Raw genomic sequence first — 22,425 nt, 5'->3', positions numbered from 1 at the left:
AAATGAGATGGCACTGGAGGGCAAACCAAAACAGATTTGCAAAGCTGTTCGATACTCCCACCTGCAAGAAAATGTCAACTTTTGGAAAAGACTGAACTGTTACAGATGGTTTAATAACTGCATTTAAATTGACAAGCAGCAGCTCTGGAATGATCTTCTTGCTGCAGATACGAACCCTACAGTTAAACATTTAACTACAGAATTACTGAAAGAAATCATCAAAACTGACTTCACACACAATCCACCCCAGTCACTGAACTGTTCGATATGCGGACACTTCACAATCCAGGACCCATAACTACGTTGCTCTAAGTAGCTTTGCAGCAAGTTTTTAGCTCTTGGTACAACTCAGATTGAATCTAAAAAAAAATAAAGAAAAAGAAAGATCTGGAAAGATCTCAAGAATGATGGTTATAGAGATCTGCGCTCTTTACCACCAGCATTTAATATGCACAAGCACAAACCTTGTAGAAAACTATACCTACAAATCTTACAGATCCCTCAACTGCTGACAGTGAAGGGAAGCGTTACAGACTCTAAAAACGTCCTCTTTTTATAAGTTTGGGCATTTATTGGGATGAGAGAATTGTTCTGTTAAACACTATTTTTTTCAGCATCTTTTCAGTTCCAGTAATACCTTTACACAGAAAATAAACATTCCCTATCATTCAATGCCAATCTAAACACATTGTGAGCAGTCAATTAGCAAGCCATTCCATTTTAAAGCAGGTTTTGAATCATTAAAAAAAGATCTCTTATTTGTTCTGACAGGATGAAAAAAAAAAAAAAAAAAAAAGATATGTACTTTATAAAAGCTTCAGTTTCACATGACAATTTTGGAAATAAAATATAACTCTTGAACCAAAGAATGGAAAAACCTGGAAGAGTACAGCAAAGTAAGATGAGCCTACGTATTTCCAAGCAGGGACAGAAGTGAGTGAACTGTGTTTACAGCAATCAAGAATCACAGTAGCTCCTTTAAGTAATTCCTCCATATTTTTATACCACAAAGGAAAGCCTGGAACTTAACACTGCCTTCTGATGAACAATTCCTACTTATGACATCAGAATCCTCCCACTAGACTACACCGTGGTAGAAAAATAGCTGCATATATATGAAACAAATACAAAAAGTAAGACTGAAAGTGAACAAACTAACAAAAAAATCCCAACCCTTCTAAAAAGAAATTATCTTATGTGAGGAAAATAGCCAGCAACTTCTATATGCTGAGACAAAACATGGCAGATTTTCATAGATGATGTTTCAAGGTTAATTCAGTAGATGAATTTTACGTGAAAACAGCGATTTCAGACATTTTCAGGCAAAGATTATAGGCAATAAAGGAGATCCAGCTGTTCAGCAGAAGTCTTCAGCAAAATAGAAAGTCACCCCTGGCTATCAAACCAGCTTGGAGAGCAGCCATTAAGAGAGTCCTTACCAAAACTCTCCCCCACCCTGCTATATCACCTTACCTTAGCTTCATGGTGCGTTGCAACTTGAAGCAAATCATTTTGTTCTGCTTCCTTAGCAAGCAATCCGAAATGACTAAACATTGCTGCCTTGTAAAGATGACTTGCCACGCAAGTGCCGCTTCTGAATGGTGAACTACAGTCAAGATGAAAGCATAGAGCCGGTAACACTGAGGCCAAGACAAACTTGCCCCCTCGAAAGCCATTCTGGTGGTGAAGCGCATCTTCAGCCAGCGAGGCTAGCTGCGTCACCAGCTTCTCTGCTACTGCCGTAGCACCCATCCCCAAACCAGCTCTTCACATCTCTCTTCTGCACTGACACCTTTCAAAGTACGGTAGATGGAGTCTTCTTTCTTTAGCTCACCATTTTTATTCTGTAAGCATTGCTCAACCGCACTGGAGTTCTTACAACACCGGTCTGAACAGATAGGGTTGTGGGTGTTTGGGTTTTTTTGTTTGTTTTTGTTTTTCCTTTTTTTGACACACAGTATCCATTTTAAAAGCTAAGCAAAGGATTATCTTCTGTGACTGGGAGTGATAACTGTGCCATTAACAGTCACTTGCCCCATGCTTAAGGGTCTCCAGATTTCAAGCTCCAGCTCACTTGTACTCTTCTCTTGTGCTGCCTGACCTTACTTGTGTGAAGCAAGCACGGGTCCCTGTATCACTTCTCCTGAAATAAGTAGGCAGGCAAAACATTGGAGGACCCTTTCCCAAGAGATTTGTCTTCAGGTATGCTGTTAGCCAGCAAATTGGAAAACACATCATGTGTACTCACTCATTTTTGTTTTTCGGTTGATATTTTCTACTGCCTCACATCACTATAGCTTTTGAAGATTTCTTATTTCAAGTATAGCCAGCAGTTGGAGACTGCCTGTGTGGTTCTACCACCACTGAGCAATTTTTCAGTCCTCAAAGCTACTTTAGATTAGTTTCTATACATATGTAAATGCATGTGTGTGTATATATACGGGGAGACAAAGATATAAATATAGGTGTATGAAAATTACTTTAGATTAGTTTCTATACATATGTAAATGCGTGTGTGTGTATATATATGTCTGTGTACATATACAAGGAGACAAAGATATAAATATAGGTGTATGAAAACATATATATAAGCAAAACCCCAAGACATTACTTATTTTAAAGTTATGTCTTTACACTGTTTTCTGTCAGAGTTGATTTTTTTTCTACTTCAATTCCTTCTTTCTCCCCACGTCTACAGTATGGTAGATTTATGTACCATTCACCTTCAAGTACTTCAGTTGCTTGGCTTTGCTCAGCTTTGGATACATCAGAGATGGCTTCCCAGGGTTTCCTGCTAGCTTTCCCTGGTCTTAAGAAAATTGATCTGTGCAATTCCAGTTATGTTCTTGCAAGGTCACAACAAAAAGCCCAATTTATTCATTTATAGGAAAGGAATACAGGCTGAAGTGCATCACCATTCTGTTTGCTGAAGATACCTATCTGGGTTCCTAACAGGTTCATCGGTTGCATAGCAGCAGCCTACACCCTTCTTGAACTGCTTACACACTGACACGCGGCCCAGCACAAATGGTTAAGCACTGGCCCAGGTTGACAGCCGAATCACATGGCCAGTCAGAAGACTGTGCTGGCAAAAAAGGATGAAGAATTCAAATGTCTGGCCATGGAAGGAAATGAGCCAGCAGCAGCTGCTAAAGCCAAAATGGGCTGCTCGGGGATCCAGCAACACGGCTGGCATAAGCTAGACCTGCTCCAACCTTAAATTAATGGGTCTTCTGGGAGTCGTTGTCAGCTACTGTCTGTGAATCGCTCCAGGACCTCCCGTTCCCCTCCCTATGCATCTTCTGGGGCTTTCGATCACATGAAAATTCTGGTATGCGACTCACAGAAAAGGAGAGTTATGCCAACCCTGCGCTAACATCCAAATACCATACATGTCTTGCAGCATATGTATCTGTCTTTCACGCTAGATGGAATGACTGAAATCAGACGCTTCTGTGTTTGGATTATTCTAAGCAAAAGCATCGGTATTCTCTTGGGAAGACTTAGCCCTGTTCCACTTTCTACTATCATGCACATAATGATCGTGACAGCACTCTTTTTCTGAATACATCAAGTAGCTGTTTTCGCAAGACAGTTTGGGAAATGGAAAAGCATCTTTTAAATTGATGGTTTATTTCGGCAACTTTTTTGAGGGACCATCATTCATCACAGGTCAGTGCTTCAGTGAATTTTACCGACGACTGGCGTGAGGCACAAAACATAAAGGCATGAAAATATTGCTATCGGGCACTAAAGTCAATTAAGTTATTATAGTTTAAACTTCATTAATCGGTACCGTGAGGTTCTGGACACAACCATACAAGAGGCTGAAAAATTAAAAGTATAGGAGAGCACCAACTGCAGGTGCTCGCCTTATATTTGTACACTATTCTATAGCATTTGTTAGGAGGCACACAACACTAGAAGTCATGACAGACAGTACATACGTACTGTTTACTGCCCAGTGGTTTGATTGATAACTTCTGGAAAGTTAATAAGGAATAGTAAGTATAAATGGATTGTACTGGGCTTGTGAGATCTAACATGGCTTTAGTTATGTTTCAAAATGCTGCCCCTCCTACAGACAGGAAGAGATTATTCACTTTATTCATTATTTTAGTAACCATATTCATCCAGGGTTGTATCAGACTGTCACTGATCACTGTCACCGTATCAGACTGTCTAGCCATTTTCCAAGGCAATTATGTGTGACCTTGCCATTTTTTACAACCTCTGAACATTTCTGAGCTTTTCCCAGTCTTACAACGAGAAGAGCATTTAGTCTAAGGATGCCTGAAAGGACTATCATGGGAAAGCTAGGTTGAATAACCGAGTTCTTGCATTGAGTGCTTAGTGTGGCACACGTGCTGGTCATTCTTATTTTGTCTGGCAACAAGTTCCATAGTCTTAGCCCAGCTCCTGTGAACATTTTGTTTCCTGTGGTTACAAGTCTTTTCCTATGTTGTTGACAGCTTCATTTTTCCGAAGAAGCAAAGCTGTAGCATGAGGTCATCTCGGTTCATCTGCTAACCCACAAAAAAGAAGGAATGGGAAGATCTAGTGTACTACAGAAAGTATTGCTGTATGTTAGAACGTAGTTAGAGACATAATGTGTGACATATTATAGTATATATAAAAACCATATTTACTCATTTCCCAGGAGAAAAATTATAATGCATTGACTTATAACTATAGAATTAATACGTGCCAAATTATGTGATTAATATATCAAAGTAAATTCATTCTTTCCAATGTTATACAACTTAACAGGCAGCAAAATCACATCTTTTTTTTTTTAAGGAAAAGTCATAGACTGCACATACTAAAACGCATTTCCCATCTTTGTTCTAAGGCACTACATCACGTATCTCAAACCGACATTCTTGGGGACATTGTTTATCTTTTAGTTTCGTTTGTACAAGACCTGCCTACAGGCGCAAGATCATCCAAGTTTCCAGCTAAAGCTCTTAGTCACCACTGTGACTGGAGAAATTATCGTTATTGTTGCCGCTGTTATTATTATTGTTACTGGCAGCGTAGGAGTGTTTCCCAGAAGCAGATGCTCCTTGTTTTTGTCCTCCTGCTCATGAGCCTCTCTACCTTGAGCGTCTCTACCTTCAGCGAAATACACACATGGAGCAAGACAAAGGCGCAAGGCGCAGGAAAGCATTCAGAAATGGTTCGTCTGGGACAAATTCCTAAATTCAGGGTGTCAATGAGAATCCTACCTGCAGTGGGCCAGGATTTCACCTTGTCAGCTTACCTAGCCATCTACGAGGCCTGTTACAATGCAGCTCATGCCAGCTTCAAAGTCAACATCTACAATTTAACCGTGCATCTCAAAGCACCATGACTGGTGGAGCCATGTGGTAAGAGTTAAGGGAAGGGCTGAGCTCATTCCCACGAACAGATGCACTAACTTCTTGCCCATCGTGCACCAGTGCAGGCTGGAGAGGGAGGTTGTACAGGGAGAGAGAAGTAGGCATCCCATGTTCCCAGAGGCCCAGCTGAGCTCCCCGAGTTCAAGCTGAGCAGCCAAAATGAAGGTGGGTGAGATGAAGTTGCACTATTCATGGTGTACCAGGCTGCATAGTGCTCTTTCAGCTATCGTTTCAATCAAAACAAACACTTCCAAAATGAATAACTGCCTTCACTATTTAAACTGTTAACCTTTTTTTAACATTGCTGTTTATAATTAGATTTCACAAAAAGCCAGACTGGTGGGTTTCTCTAAGCTTGACATTTTTATCATGTGAAATATGTTGGATCAGGTAATCAAAAGGCCTTAAGGTCAGGTAACGTGACTGAATTGCTGTTAGTAATTAAACATAGGATAAATAACTGTATCTGCTGTAGCTAGAAAAGATCATGTAGGTAGCTTCATGTTCTGTTTTATAAATTATATTAAAAAAAGTGTATGGGTTGTTTTATATTAAACATGGTGGTTACATGTGCCAAAGATTTATTAGTCCAGTCTGTCTTATGGTGAGTGGCTGCAGTCCAGATTCATGTGGTAGAATAATAAAAATTTTTAAATGGCTGTAGAAGTTGATGGACCAAAATGGAGTCAGCTACCCGATTGGCTGCCAGTGATGTCATAGCCATGGCATATGTTTATGAGAGGTTTATTCCCCTTAATTTCCACCTATATCGTAATAACAATCAGACACTCTAAGCAGCCTGTTTCTTAGAAACCGCTGAACTTCCCTGGTGCCTGGAGTCTCTCAGCTCCATCTACTTCACCCCGAACCCGGGGCTTGCAACTGCGCCCCTGAATTTCTCTGTCTCTCGGGGCGGATCAGCCTTTGCCTAGGCGCTTTGCTGGAAAGGAAAGGCTGTATTTAGGGTTAGGGTTTAGGCAGGCGATGGAGGAACTTTCCGTTCCAAGTACTTCGCATGAGATCCTGCAAGCACTTAAACACATCTATAATTTCCCTTTTGCAAGTAGCCTCACTCACTTCAATGTCACTATTATGTGAACAAAGTTATAACCCTGCTTAAAAGTTTTCAGGAGAGTTACTACATATATTTTCAGAGGCCAAGAATGCTGACGGCTCTTAAAGAAAATAAAATGAAATAAGAGAGATGCATGATTTGGACTATGTTCAGAATTTTCCCTAATTGCTTTAATCAAATTCCCACTAGGCATTAAAATTAAATTGTCTACGTTAGCTGAATTCCACTGGTCATTACTGGCTGGCAGTGGTTGAGGTATCAGATTTTCTTTTCCTTCTTTTTCTTATGCATGGGTGTATTACATATAGGCATTACTGGGATGTCTGGTAGCCTCCCAGAGAAGTTGCCTTAACTTAATGGCAGGGGTTTTTTTAAATATGCTATTTGATTTTTCAAAATAGCTGCAAATTCAAATTTTGGTCTACCCTTTTAGAGTATTCATCTCATGCAACCTGTTGCATGAATTTTGAACGGTACCTTGTATTTCTATCTGCCTACCATGCAGGTTCCATAAGCTATGAGTACATTGATTTGAGGGGATTGCCTCAAAAGAGTCTGGTGTGCAATAAGCAAAATACTATACTGAAGGACATCGCAAGTTTCTTGTGCTCAAAAGCCAGCTGCCAAAACCCCAACATTCATCTTTTGATTACTATAAAAACAAATAAATAAATAAAATCACAAGGGTGAAAGTTGTTCATGTATTTATTTTTCTTTCCTTTTAAAAACTCCTTCATAATTATAGGTGTATTACTGTCTTCCAATTAGCATTACTTGTTATAAACAATACTTTAGCCATCCCTTTTAATAATCGATTTCTTTAAAACTTTTGAAGGGATTTTGGTGCGGTTGTTTTTCCAGTAGAAACTGTTTCCGACCACAGTGACTGCAAAACAATTTGATTCCCGTGTCCAAATAGTAAAGAGCTCTTGTGTCAATACCACATCTCAGCGCTCCCTGAGGAGCAGATGCTTTGCCTAAATTGAATTATAAATAATACTCTGATGCAGGAAGTCATAGTCTAGTAGCAGTTTACTCTTAGTGCCATGGTTCTGTTTATTAGTTTTGGCTGTTTGATAAATAGAGAGAGGTTTTAATTTAATGTAATAGTTCTTTGCATAGATAGAGAGCCATTACTGGTGCAGCCAAGTAATCTCCCTTCCCATGGGAGACCCTGTCAAAAAAGGAAACAATAGCAATTTAATTATTTTGCTTTCTGAACACACTGCAGCTAAGGGCACTGGGTATTGACTTAATGTTTTTCTTCAATAAATGTAGCATGTACTGTGGTACCAAGTTTAATGAACCTTTACTTTTTTTTTCTTTTTTTGAACGGAGAACTGAAGGTTTCTTTATAAAACAGACATGTAAAGAACTGCATTAGCTTTCTTCTGTACAGTTATGATTCTTCTTCCAGCTCTGTAATTTCATTGTAAATCTAGAGCCATACTGCAGCGAAACTCCAGGGATTTCACATACACGGGTGTTTAATGCTCAAAATGTCTTTAGTTGTACATTACTAATCACAGAGGATTTGTTTTAAAAAAAACATTCTTTTAAGCTGTAAAATATTTTCAAGAGTTACCAAATAAATAAAAAGCTGGCTAGAAAAAAATACACTCTCTAAAATATATTTGAGAGGCCTGACTGTCACATATGAGCTCCTATTAGAAGGTTAGTAATAGCAGTAGAAAATGACTCTTGGATTATTGCTTCCTGGGCAAGGGAGTGTTATTCAAACCATAATGGAGACAAATCCATTGCTCGGCAAGTGCTGAAATGTTTGTGACTGGAGAAGGCCAGGAGTTGGACGTTGACCCCAAAGTCATTTAAAAGCCTTAGGGAGGCCATGTGGTGGCTGCGCAGAATGCGTTTTCTGACAGTACTGAAGAAGTACTCTACAGAGCTGGTATGCCAAGTATCTTGAAGATTAATCTGTATTTACAGTCACAGGGATTTCACATTGCATTGGTAAGAGGACAAATGACAGCCTGCGATGATATGGTAATCTCTGTGGTATAAGCACTTACAGTTTGGAAACATTTACGTTTTAAGTGGTAGCTGTATCTAGAGTTATGGCTGCCAAAGAATTCTCTTTATCTGCTATGTTTTCAGTTGCTTACTAGTTTTTCAAAATGGATATTTTAGCCTAATATGTTCCATGCCAGTTATTTTGCTTAGACTCAGATGTTCAGGATACACCAGTGAAATTCTTGAGAAATATCTTGTCCAGAGTTATCCTTATTCTCTGCCCCATCAACTTTTTGAAGAGATGTAGTACTATTATGCTGTGAAGAAGAAATTTAATTTATAGCCCAACATGAGTAATGCACTCAAGCTCCTGTCTGAAAATCCACCCGAATTTGAATACATCAATTCAGGCTTAAGACACATCGAGTAGAGCTTCTTAGGAGCTAGCTACTAGAAAGTTTTCACGGACAATTTGCTAAAAGAAAGCTGCAGCTCCCAGTAGTCACTGGGATGCCAAACCAAACAGGAATGGACCTGGGCTGCACTGGACAGCCCATATGAGTTGCATGAGCAACAACTTCCTACTAAGAAATACAACAGGAGGTGCTACTACTCACTCTAATTTCAGACCAGTGCATCAAACTGGGTGTAGGAGACGACCTTGAGCTGTAACCCATCCCTTTCTACTAATTACACTTTCAGTATTATGGAAGAAGCTCTCATAAAAAGGTCTGGCAAGGATTTTTATTATTACTATTATTATTTGCCTTCAGTTCTGCAAGCCCAGCAAATTATGACTTTCCAGTTAGAAACACAAGGGAAAGGGTGTGGGACAGGGCACTCAAGTCAAGCAAAAAGATCAAACATTTTCACAGAAGGTAGACTTTCAGTGGAAAATTGGTTTGGTCAAGAAAATCAATTTTCTCTCACACAGCCATTATAAAGTAAGCAATTTCAATCGACTCTACATACTGCCCTTTGCTAGAGATAAATAAATAGCAGCCACCCAATTTTATTAAAGAAGAACCTGAAAGGTTGCACAGGAGAAACTAGCAGGACTGTAAGCTGCACCCATGTTTCTAATATGGCCAAGGACTTCCAGGCTTCTTTTCAGCATGTGTTCTCCTGATGAGTTTGATGCACCATCCACAGAGATCAGTCTGCTCCTCTAGTCCCAGAATGGAAACCAGAATTTACAGTTTCCAACAGTTATTTGCTACACAAAAGGGTCTACGTTTTTGGACCACAACCTCTCCTCCACGCTAGTTTATAACAAAATCATCATATTTACTATGGAGATCAAAAGCAGAAAGTCTACAAAACAGACAGGAATTTTGCTAGTTTTTTTGGGGGGTGGGGTGGGAGGGGTGCGTGTTTACTTATTAGGAATAATTGTTAATTATTATTATTTGCTTATTCCTAAAAGCTAGGAAGTTCAGTTCTAAAAATCTTCATCAAAAGAAGTGTTACACTTGCAAAAGCCAAATATCAAAGCTTAAAAATGCTACAATAAACCTTCCCCTGCATCCATCAGGGAAGATGCGGCAAAAATTGGGATCTGCCTAAGCAAATTTTAGATGAAGAAAAAGTAGGCATAAAGTCATCTAAGTTTGTAATTTGATTCGGTGGATAGAGAACACAAAAGATGCAGGTGGGGTAGATGAATTGCTCTCCAGCAGAGCACCTCTCTTACTGACTAACTTAGGCTAGAACGCTAACTCTAAAACTAAAACTTGAAGTGAAATGATTCCTACTTCCACAGTTTTGTAGGAATCCCCAACTAATCTGTAAGGGAAGGAAAGGGAGCTGAAATGGAGAAAGATGTACAGCAGGATATTTTGAAAAAGGTACAGTTTTGTGGAGTAAGGGGAAGTTCTATCTGTTCCACATAACCCTTTCCACCCTCAGGCCAGGTTTGCTTTGATGGACTTTGGTGCCTGAGGTCAGCTCCTTTAGGGACACCAACAACATCTGTGTGTCCCCCACTGAAGTGCTGCAGTGAAGGCGCTCCGCTCTGCAGCTCTGCTTTGCAGGCTCCCAGGCTCTCTAGAGCTGGGTAGGCGCACCCATGTTGCCTGCCCAACAGGGGCAGAGATGCAATGGATCCCACCAGACGCTGCTAAGCTGGCTCCTTTGACTGCTAGCTACACACCCCATGATATGCTGCCCTGAGTTAGCTGCTGCCCTAATGTGATACAATTATTCCTGCTTTTCCATGTGAACAACCTACAACTAACAAAAGCTATTGTCTTTCAGGAAGACAATAACTGACCTCAGTCCCACCATCATGGCTGGACACTACAGATGTCAGGTGAGGAGCAAGAACTCAGGAACATCGCTTGCTACAGAGACACACCAAGCTCCACTCTCTGGATCTCACAGAGGAATTGATTGCCATATGGCACCAGGAAAACTAATTGGAAACATCAATCCAGATAACACAGCACAAAGCATCATGTATTTTACAAAATCTACTCAAATTACATCCGAACTGTTCTAAACCCTTCTACAGTATTCAGACACTTCTAGCATGATTTTGGAAAGAACTCCATAAAAGAAAGGGTAAATGGCAGGCTGACGGATACGATCACCTATGTGCATCAATCAATCTGGTGACTGGATATGTTGTGCTATTTGCCAAAACCTGCACCAAACCCTAGAGACAACTGCTTGAAAAACATTATCACAAAGGACAAGGAAACACCAGCCTCATTGTTTTTAAGTAAAATGGGTCATTTTAGAGTCTATCGTGAAAAAAAAGAAGTCCCAGATGGTTTTGAAATGTCATCGCATTGCTCAGTTTAAATGCTGTGAAGGGGATAATGCCAGTCTAGTAATCCTTTCCCCCTATAACCAATTAACCTTCATTTGAAATTACTTATGGGCTTTGCTTACACTGAAACGTTTATAAAAGTAATGGGTAAATCTAATGACTCATTCTTCACACATATGACCAACAGGGTGGCCTGCTCCAATAACATAATCAGCTTCCTCTCCAATTAATTCAACTCCTTTGAAGTCCAGATAATGAAGAGCACCAATTGTCGCTGTGTTACTGAAAAGGTTACCAGGATAAGACTTGGCTCTCAGAGTACCTTCTTGTTTCATAAAAGAGGCCCTTCCCTTGCAGCTGGTTTCTCATCTTACTGATTACCTGCTACATGAGAAATTTCAGTCTGGCTTCAGGCCTGGACCCAGCCCAGAGGCTTCTGTCAACAGGGTTTGTTATAATTTACTTATTGTAATTCAGAATCCCATTAAACCGGGTCTTTATCTGGCTTGCTGCATTGGAAGCATTTGGTACTGTTGGTCAGTGAGCGCTGGACCACCTTCAACACCTTATGAAACTTTCAGCTTGGAAGTTAACATGAGGCAGGCCCCGCTTCCCAAAGATGTAAGTATATGCTTAAGTCCTAATGTAACGAATGGGACTTAATACCTGCTAAAAGTTAAGCATGTGCTTATGTATTTTTATATACGGGGTAGAATTCCCCTGCGCCTACGGAAATGGAAGTGCTCAAATGTTTTGGAGACTTGGAGCTTTGTTTCTGAAAGAAAAGGGGGGTTGTGATTTATTTTTTTTTTAAAAAAACCATTTTTCACACCTTTTCTGGGAAAAAAAATATATTTTTCATGAAAGAGTTTTCACTGCGATGTGTCAGGCTGAGAAGTCTTTTAAGGCTTAATAATTTTTTTTAAATAGAACCAAGTACATGTCAAACTGGATTTGTTTCCTAGAATTCATTTCAGGGGCTAAAACCAAAACACTTTAAGGCATTTCCCAAAGATCCTGTTCATCCATGCTATACTGACACAAGGTCCCTAAGTTCATTCAGAATCCACTAGCATTTTTCACTAGTCCATTAATTGGGATTTATTCCATAACTTATCCTAATCAATGTAGTTCAGAGACGAGATCAGGCTCCTGACCAGTGGAAGAATGATTCTGTTTCTCCTCTGCTGCCTATTCTGTCTCAACACATATAGTTCAAATATAAACAAAGGAAAAAAAACATTTAACCTTTTTTCAGAAAAGAAATGGTTGGAAATTATGAGCAACAATTTAGGATATAAATGCTAGAAAGAAACTGATAAAAACTAGAAGCTAACCTCATCACTGTTAGTGCTAGTGGCAATACATATAGCTTCACATAACTTTCCCATTCCTCATACAAAAGGGAAAATCAAGGGATGTAGTTAATGCTATTTAAAACTTGCATTTCAGATGTTGTCTCTTTTTGTTGAAGAAAGAAGCAACACATATCTTTTGCCAGTTTGGATTTCATCTATAGAACTAGAGAGCTGTCTTTCCTTTAGACAACAAATACTAGTAGGAAAAAAGATCCCCGGAGCAGTGGGGAGAAACAAAACTGGAATATTACATTGCAGTAAAAAAAAAAAAAAAACAGCTAAGGTAGTGCTTTATAAAACACAAAAGCCAAAAACCAGCTTCCAGAGTCTCCTAAAGAAAATATCAATATGTTGACCAGTCTACTTTTCATTATCACTTCACGGTTTAGGAGTTGTTGTTTTCTCCCCATAACCCCCCACCATCCCCCTTTTATGTTAAGTCTTTGGGTCCAAAATCTGTTAATGCATTTATCATACGCTTTAGGGACATATTCAAATAGCAACAACTTGTATGAGTGCTTTAAATTATCCTGAAGAATGCAAGCACAATTTAAGATGCTTCTGGCCTAAAGCATTAATGAGGTTACACACCATTAATGGTGGAATTCGCCTGCACAATTTACTCTAAAGAAGCATGGAATACACATAAAAATGGATGCCCCGCAGTTTTGCTTTTCAGAGAAAGGTCTGTAAGGCTGCAGTAAGCTCACCGTTTCTACAGCTTTAGCAAAGATAGCACACATCTGAAAGAGGAGTTAAAGCAGCTAATGCCAAAGAAGGGATGGAACACAGCCCTTGCTGTATGACAACTTTCAGATATAGAACACAGGCATGCTCGTATTTAGACAGACAAAACTCAGTGATGCTGTAGGAACTAAGTTGCATTCAACAATTGCTTTAGCTTTCTGATTCCCCTCCCAACTCCTTACACATAGTGCTCGTTAACTTATGCATTGTTAATTACGCAACATCACAGTTAGAAGATCTAACTCAGAAAACTTCTCAGTCATCATCGACCCCAAACACAGTAATACAGCTACAAAACCACTCACCATTTTCAGAAAGGAAACAGGCAGACATCAGAAGGTAACATTGAAAATCTGGTCCTGTTGAATACACTGCCAGCACTTAATAAATAAATCAAATAATACTAACAAAGAATGAATAGCACCAAATAAAGTACAACTTTTGCAACATATAATGCAGTACAGTTACAGCAACCAAATATGACTTATAGAGAATGAACAGAACTGATTAAATGGTGTTTGCTGCATATAAAATTATTAACATAAACTAAGCTATAACTTAAACACACAGAAACAAAGGTACCCTGCGCAATTACTCATCTACAGTGCTTACATGGCTGCATCCTTTCAGAACACCTTGCACCACAGTTGGGATTATGCTGCAGGAACAGGAATTTTCAGGGAAAGATGCCAGTGCTGCCATGCCAGACTGATGGCTACAGCCTGCAAGCATTAAAACATTTCAGGATAGGCAATAAACACCCTTCAAGTTCTTTAAAGACATTCCTCCACATCCTACATGCACAGTACTCCGGACTGTTGACATGATAGCCCACACGCTTCAGCAAGAGGAGGAGCACAGAGCAGTTTGTCACCTACCATGATTTTCAGCTGCATCATGCATGAAGAACAGCAGGCGCTGCGGTAGGGCTTGGGCAAACTACACGTGCCGAGGCTCCCAAATCAGAGGCTATCTCCGGAATTATCACAAACAGAGGAGACAGCAAGAGGAGGTCTAGAAAAAAAAAAAATAATGAAGAAATAGTAGCAAAATTACAGATCCAGATAGAATTACTTTGAAAGTTCTTCAGATGCTTGCAATGTGAAATTGCTGAACTGCAGAATGTAACCCGATGCTTAAATTGGTCTCGTGAGTGAATTTCATAGCAAAGGATCCACCTATAAACAAATAACAGGAGACATGCCTGTAGACTGTCTTGTGTCTGGCAGTTACAGAAGATGACCCCTCCCGTATCATCCCATCCTCACTTTTGAGTACCTGTCAAAAACTAGTAAACAACAATCACGCAACAACAGTTACACTGTCACGCTAGCAGATCAAAGTTTTATTGTTTATGGTTAAAATGCTCACTGTAAAAACAAACACTGATTTGCTTCTGGTAAACTCAACTGTGAACTGTGCCACTCGTGACTTTACCCTTCATTAAGTAAATTGCCAATCAGTACTTTATTTTCCTTTTTCTGTACTGGTCCAGATCTTACTGAAGTCTATTACATTATTAAAGCTCTACATAGGTTTGCCTGTGTAAAGACTGAGTAGGGGTCTAGGGGATTTGGGCTAATAGCTGTAACATGATAATGTTAGAAAGTTGTCAGCCTGTCAAAATATAAAGCACTCCAAATACTGAAGTGTGAGGGTTTAGGTATTTGTTTCCACTGACCTTAGGAAGAGTTACATGGCCTAAGTGCTCTTGTATTCTCCCGTAAGTGTTCACCTCTCTGCTCATCAGAAACTGGAGATGACTCAGGGAGAGATTTTGAACCCCGACTCAAACCAGCAATTTCACTGACCGCAAGAAAGGCATTCATGCATGAAAGTGCTCATCAGTGGGAAAATCTGGTTCAATGTGATCCTGAAAACTCTTTGGTTAGGGAAATACAAAAGCATTACTGTTTTCATTTTACAGTGCAAGAGAAGACTGAAGCAGAGACGATGATGACTTTTCCCACGACAAAAGGGAATACAAAGCAAAAGCACTATTATATGTTAACAGTTTTAGACTATCCTGTTCACTAATTCATTTGGCATCTTTCACTTGCATGAATTAGAAAATAAATAAATGCAAATGAGAAAACAAACCAGAGTCCTTGGGCTAAATTTTCCAAATTTGGCCCCAAGTGGGTTATTAACTCCGGAAAAATAATGAAGAGTGTGGAAAAAAAAAATCTATTCTTGTGACAAAAATTTCTCAAGAATATAAATTGGCAGAGTATTAAGACACTCTGGTGATATCACTGCAATAATAATGGAAACAACATGCGAAGAGACCATTGTCGTACCAACGTGAGGAATGTAATCAGATTGGGATCTTGCGACCCTTTTGGATGCCACCTCAGAGCTCAACAGAACACAGATGCTTCAGTTGTTAAAATACTCAACATCTCGCAATACACGCTACGCCAAGGCATATTTTGCTAAAAGCAGGAAGAGTTTGTCACTTACTTCAGTAGTAAGTTTGGGCCCTAACAGAGAGTGCAGTTGAATTAATGGATAGATGTGGCCCTGCCCTGAAGAAGTAAATGAAAGAACGTTTTAATTATTTCAGTGGGACTCAGACCAGGACTTTCAATCGCAGAACTGGGAGAAGAGCCAGAAAACATCTACACAAACTGCAATTCATATATGATATTAATTTTAACTGTACGCATTCTTCCTTGCATCCACTGCTGTGAACGCTAACATATGCAAAGCACAAACATCCTTCCAGGGTCGGTAAGTATATGATGCACGTGGTTCATGGATGTTCAGCACAACTGCTTCTTCAGCAGCTTCATTCTCCCTTTATGTTTTCAAGCACAATGACAAGGAAGATGCACATATGCCCAGACTACTCTTCATATACATACACAGCTTCTTGCTTTTCATCTGCTCTTATATTTTATGTTTACAGATGAACAGTGCAGATGATCATAAATGGAAGTGACACTGTTTAAACCTAGTAAAGGCACACAGACGGCCCCAAAAATAAAATCTACATCCAAAAGTATATATTTCTTTTTGTGTGTAACTCATATATATATAACTCATGTATAAGTCAGCAACAAAGATACCGAGGAGCAAAAAAAAATAGAGAAAAAAATATTTTTATGGGTAGGAATAGTTTTTAATTTTTAAGTTTTCTTGAGACTTAACTGCGAGACCTTGTTTTCAATAACTTACAACCTTGCAAAGCTACAACTCATCTGAAAAATTCCCATGCTGCCTACCTGCCTCAAACTCTGCACTGTTTTAATATGTATTTTTGTCACAGTGAATAATTACCACTAACTTCTTTTTTTAAAATGGTGACAGCTTTGTTATTTATTTTTATCATTACTGTAAATCTCACTTTCATATGGCTCTTTAGCTAGGCATCTCAGAGCATTTTAAAGTAATGCTGGCCTCCATTTCTAGATGAAAAACCTAAGGTATGCTGACATTTCTCTGGTTCTCAATACCAGAACCAACACTAGACTTGGTAACTCTGTAACATGACCACTGGAGCCAGAATTCCCTCATACAAGAGAATCTATGCTTCCTCCAGGCACGTAACCTTTCTACCTATTATCCCTCTAAGCCACGCATTCAGCTTTTCCAGGAACCTCTGGTTTCACTTACACATATTTACATCTTTTATCCTAGCCCAGAATCCCTATCCCACTAAAAAATGATGACTCTGGCATTATTTTCTTGACATACCTATATTCCCCTTCACTGTACTCACCTCCTGTACCGTGCCTGCGGCTCTAAGTCCCCTCAGGCAGGGACTCTGTTTTGAGCCTGCGATCAGGCACAGCCAAGCACACACCAAGTTGAAGCTATCAGTAGGTGTCCCAAGTGCCGGGGTAGTCCAAAGAGCACGCACCATTTGGATCTCCTCTGATCTAGGCAAAGGGATACCTAAACTGCGACAAAAATCCTAGGGTTTATTTTTGACTACTGGCCAGATCTTCAGCTGCTGCTAATTGCTTCGATTCAGTAGAATCCTGCAATTAGAAGTCTGGCCCTAACTCTATGAAATTGCAGGAAGAAGCGTTAAAGACAAGCTTGGCTCTACCACAACGTTGCCATTAAAATATCCGTAAAAGATTTTGGTAGCAGATACCAAGGGCCAAATCTTTTCAGTTCCAGTTCAGTCCAGGGAAAGATAAACTTGTTTTCAATTAAATAAAATTAATGTGTGGCAGTCAGAGATTTTCAAATTCAATTCCAACAGAAACATCACTAAGTACTCGAATGTATATATCTGCATCTTGGAAAAAGTATAGTAGCTTTGAAAATATCTGGCCAGGCTAGACTCAATTAAAAGCCTATAGTTCTCATTGCAAAAGGTCCCAACAGCAGTGAGGCCCACAGCAATCTGCTCAATTTAAATACCAATATAGTGAAAACTGCAGCATTTGGGATGTTCTGTCCTATGTTTCTTGCAGCCTGGGGACAAAAACCATTTGTGAATACATTTTTTTTTCCCCAGGAGAATCCCTAAAGAGATTGTTCACTACATGAGTAATTTAGCTGAAGACTTAATTTGTATCTGTGTCATTAGGACTGGGTAAGAGTCATTTGGAAGGAGCAAATATCCGAACACATCTGTCCCATACTCTGGTATGGAATGAGTGTAGAATGGATCGGCATATACTGTAAATTGTTCCGTAATGACTCATGGATTAGCTGGGGCTGCTTCAAACAGAACATTCCTGAGGGGTAAGGTAAAGTTGTCTTTAACTGAGGCTTATCTGGAAAAGAAAAGGAAAAGGAGCATTTAGCTGCTTACGGAGCTTGCACTGGGGTATTTTTAAGCTCCTCTTCATCATCTTGTATCATTGGATAATGGTTTCAGCACAGGTCTGGAAGCCACTTGAATCGACAATGCGGTCAAAATATGTCCTTAAAGACATATAAAGATGGCCAGTAAAAATCTTCATAACAAAAGAACCACCTCTCCTTATCTTTACAAGACACTGCGAGAAGTTCAGTGTTTGGTTAGACAATCACAGGAGTAAGGGCAAGAAGCTTTGCATAGGCTGAGTTCTAAAGGTCATTCTCAATTAAAAAGAAAAATTAGAAGGAAAAGATACGTCAAGAGGAATAAAAATTTCAGGTATCATCTCAGAGTTACAAGCAATGTCTTCATCTTCCAATCAGATGAAGATCAGACCTACAGCAAAAAAGAACATAGTCTCTTTTTTTTTTTTTTTTTTTTAATACAGTACTCAGGTAGCATCCTTTGAAAACACCCTTTTATCCGACAAAATGTTCTTGTACTTTTCCTGTCAACTTCTGAGCTTCAGTGGCATAAGGTAGCAATTTAAATTGGCCCTTCAAGGGAAAAAATGTTCAGAAAAAATGAGCAAATCATCTGGCTTTTCAGCTCTGCTAATTCCACATCCCCAATGCTTGGATGAAGATGACAGGCTTGTGGCTACGTTTCTCTGCCACTGATAGGAAAAAAAACTGGAAAAGTTTTTAAAAATCTGCAATTCTAAAACGTTCTGTAGAAAGCAAGAAAAAGAGGTTGTGAAAGGTTATAAACTTTTGGATACTGCTGAAGACATTTCTATTGCCTTAAACGAGAGGGCAAAGTGAACATATCTGCATATTTGACTACAGCTAAATGGGAGGTTTATCTGTATGGTGCCCAACACTGGAGAGAGAAATCTAGCACAGGAAACGATCTCCTGGGTTAAATCCAGTTCCTCATAATGCCAGGCACTACATCACATAACCCTTTCAAAATGGCACTAATTCCTTTCAATAAACTGAAGCACAGATATTTTGTCATCAAAACATACTGTTTGAAAACACACTAACCCTTTTGCTTATTCATACATGAGTGTAACGTTTGAACTTTTCAGTTGCAGCTCAGCAGACACTTTGATGACAAATAGGAATCAAACAATGCTTCATACACCAGAGTGCATCGCATTAATTTCGTTTCAAGGTGACAAGGAAATGAATTAGAATGATTAAATCTGCATTATGAAAAAACCAAAGAGTTGAAAACTCCTAGCCAGATGGAAATGCTCAAAAGCAGTATTCTGAAAAATAACCGGGGACCAACTAGCATCACAGAAAGAGAATCTGTAGAAATACATTCAGTGGTTTAGGTGCATATTTTCAGCATATTTGTAGATGCTATCCAACACTTTGCCAAGACTAAGGCCCAAGCTCATCCTTCGTCACCTTCTTTTCATCCTACCTGTAGGAATTTCACTTACCTATTTGGTCTAGTTTAGGAAAAACACATAGAAGAGCAATGAAGTAGCTCGATCGTGGAAGATTTCTTCAAGAAGGGGCTATACACATTTCCAGTAAGAAGGGGGCCATACATATTTTCCAAAGATTTTTGGCACTGGAATGGGATCCCTTTCAGATTTCCAGCAGCAGTCTACTTCTTCAGAAACCTTTAATCATCTTCGCTGCTGGCAAGACATCTGTTGGAAGTTTTGGAAAACTGAGAATGAAAAAGCTCATAACTCTACAGAATTCACTAATAGAAAGTGAGAAATAAAACCTGCGCAGTATTACTTGAAACTTCCAAAATGTGCTGATAATAAATGGAATCTGGCTAGAAACATTTTGGAGTTGAAACCCTGCAGTAAGCACCTCCAGAGCTAGGCAAATCAGTTCTTACAAGAATTTCAGAACCTACCTACACTGCAACCTCTGTCTGAACCCCAAATAAGTCAAAAGTTACTTTTTATGAATAAACATATTCCTTTTCTTCTCTCCTCTTGCCACAGTTCCTTATTCTCATCTTCTCCAGTTACCACAGAACCTGCTACTACGTAACCCTGGTGCACTTCCTGCCAGATGGAGTTCAGTGCTCCTGGAAAACACTAATCAAGCAGGGTACGTTAAAAAAGCAGAACCCCAAAATAGAAGAATTTCAAGGTCAGCAATACCTAGGAACTTCACAGAAGTTCTTGTCCTCCTGCATCAGAAAATATGAGTCATGTATAGTCCCTTGGAAGTTGGAGAGGTGCTGATAGCATCTGAAATGAAAAAAATCAGATTGGGGTTTGCTGAGGGAAGACTGCTTCAGTCCCTGCACATTTAAGAAAACTGACATTAAAATTCTGAAGAAGTTCTAATCTTCATCCAAATGGATCACGTTTACAGACCTCTGTGAGCAATTCTACACTGTTGGGAGTTTCCACATTGTAAGACTGTCCTCAGTCCTCTCACCACTGCTAGTCTTGTGTTCTGTAACTATGAAAAACAACAGGTTTTGAAATTTTATCCAAGTTATGTTTGCAGCTAACATCTTACATTATTAAACAATTTTGAGTTAAACAGAATCATAACTTCTACATAAAAAAAAAGAGTTTAAAATCCATGCAGATGTTGACAAACTCAAATACTGCAGTTGACTCAAACAATGAGCCTCCTGAGATTTGGGCACTGAATCAAAATTTAACCTCCCCAACCAGAAACTTTTTCAGCACCATATCTCCTATGTGTGTAGCTGTCAAAAGAAGTGGGTAAAGTCATGTCTTCCTCTGCCCAGAAAAATGAGGGACAGCTTCCTCTCCTTCTGGCAAAAGCATTGATAGCATAAGGGAGAATATTCCTACTTCTAAAGACAGAAAAGTTAAAGAGGAACCTGCTATTCCCTTATATTACATAAATCTATATTAAAAATCTAAATTTTTATTTTAACAAAACAGTGAAAAAAGAGTGGGTGAATCAAAACTGTAGACCCCTGTGAGCAGATGTAAAAAGGAATCTAAAGAAGTCTATATTTCTTTGCTTAAAAAAATACAAAACAATGTTACTTATACGGCACGTTGGAATATAAACACAAAATTGTACTTATAACTTATATTTTGTATAAATACATGCACAGGTATATATTAATAGGTAAACACACACACTACAGATATCGTAGACTGAAGTATTTTTCATACAGATGATAACCAGACTTATCTTTATAGGATGTGATTTATAGAAGCAGAGGAGTAAGAACAGCAAATCTGAAAATATTTAGTTATTTGCACCAACACATGCAGAAACCCTTTGGTTTTGACCCTTCCTGACACCTGTGGTGAAAATTAATTGCTTTGGATGTGAAAAAGTAAGATAAGCAATAATTAGGGCAAATATGAATAATAATATGAATAGGCAATTAACTAGGGCTTTACTCTCCTTTGCATGTGGAGCCAGTTATAAAAGTTACAGACTGTACCCATGGATAGGTAATGGTTTGATTCCCCCTTGGTCCAGAAAAAATGTCCTCACTTCAACTGATTAAAACACTATAATCAAACGCCTAATGGGATCCCACCACAAATGTAGTCTCCAAATTCACTTTTGTGTGCCCCTTACCAGGTAAATCGACCTTCAGTTGCGCATAAGCCACGGGACACAAAAGCAATGTGTGCAACTGTTATAAAAGAGCCCTTTACAATCTCAAATGAGACATTGCCAATCCTCTGTTAAATTTCACGGGATAATTTAAAACATATGTAAACAGATGAATGGTTTAAAATTCTTTTGGATTCTATTATAAAGACAGCATGCCATCAATTGCAGTAACTGCTTTAACATGCAGAATATGACAATAGATTGCGATCCCTGAAGTATAGCAGTGATTAATCGTTTGGGGGGGAAGTATTTTGTTGTTTAAACTTGCTTCCCTCCTAGAATTTGTATCCCCTAGGCCGCTATTGTTAAGAATAGTGATCACAAATGAGAGGCAGGTAGTGAGTTGATAGAAAATATTAAGAAAGGGAAATGTTCACGCACCGCCTTGATTCCCAAGACAAATCAAGTATATAACTGACTTTACCTATAAAATCTAATTCAGTTATGCTGAACATTTCTGAGATACTAGACTGCACTGATACTGTCCACTCATCTGATGCAGTAATCTCATATCAATAGACGTTTTATAAGTAGGAAGATTCCAAGCACTTACCTTTATGAATTTGAAGGCTAAATAAATAAAACTGGTTTATAAAAACCCAAGTGTAACTTTACATTTCACATCTCTCATTTCTAAATTCAGACTCAGTTCGTGAACACAAATTACAAATGTACAAGGTGCTACTCAGAAATGGAAGGACAGATGTATACACAGGCAGCTACCGAAAAGAACCACAAAAAAGAGCCTTCCCG

This window comes from Egretta garzetta, unplaced genomic scaffold (assembly GCF_000687185.1).
Source record: "Egretta garzetta isolate BGI_Z169 unplaced genomic scaffold, ASM68718v1 scaffold467, whole genome shotgun sequence".
NCBI classification, from domain to species: Eukaryota; Metazoa; Chordata; class Aves; order Pelecaniformes; family Ardeidae; genus Egretta; species Egretta garzetta.
Note: the sequence above shows the minus strand (reverse complement) of the source record.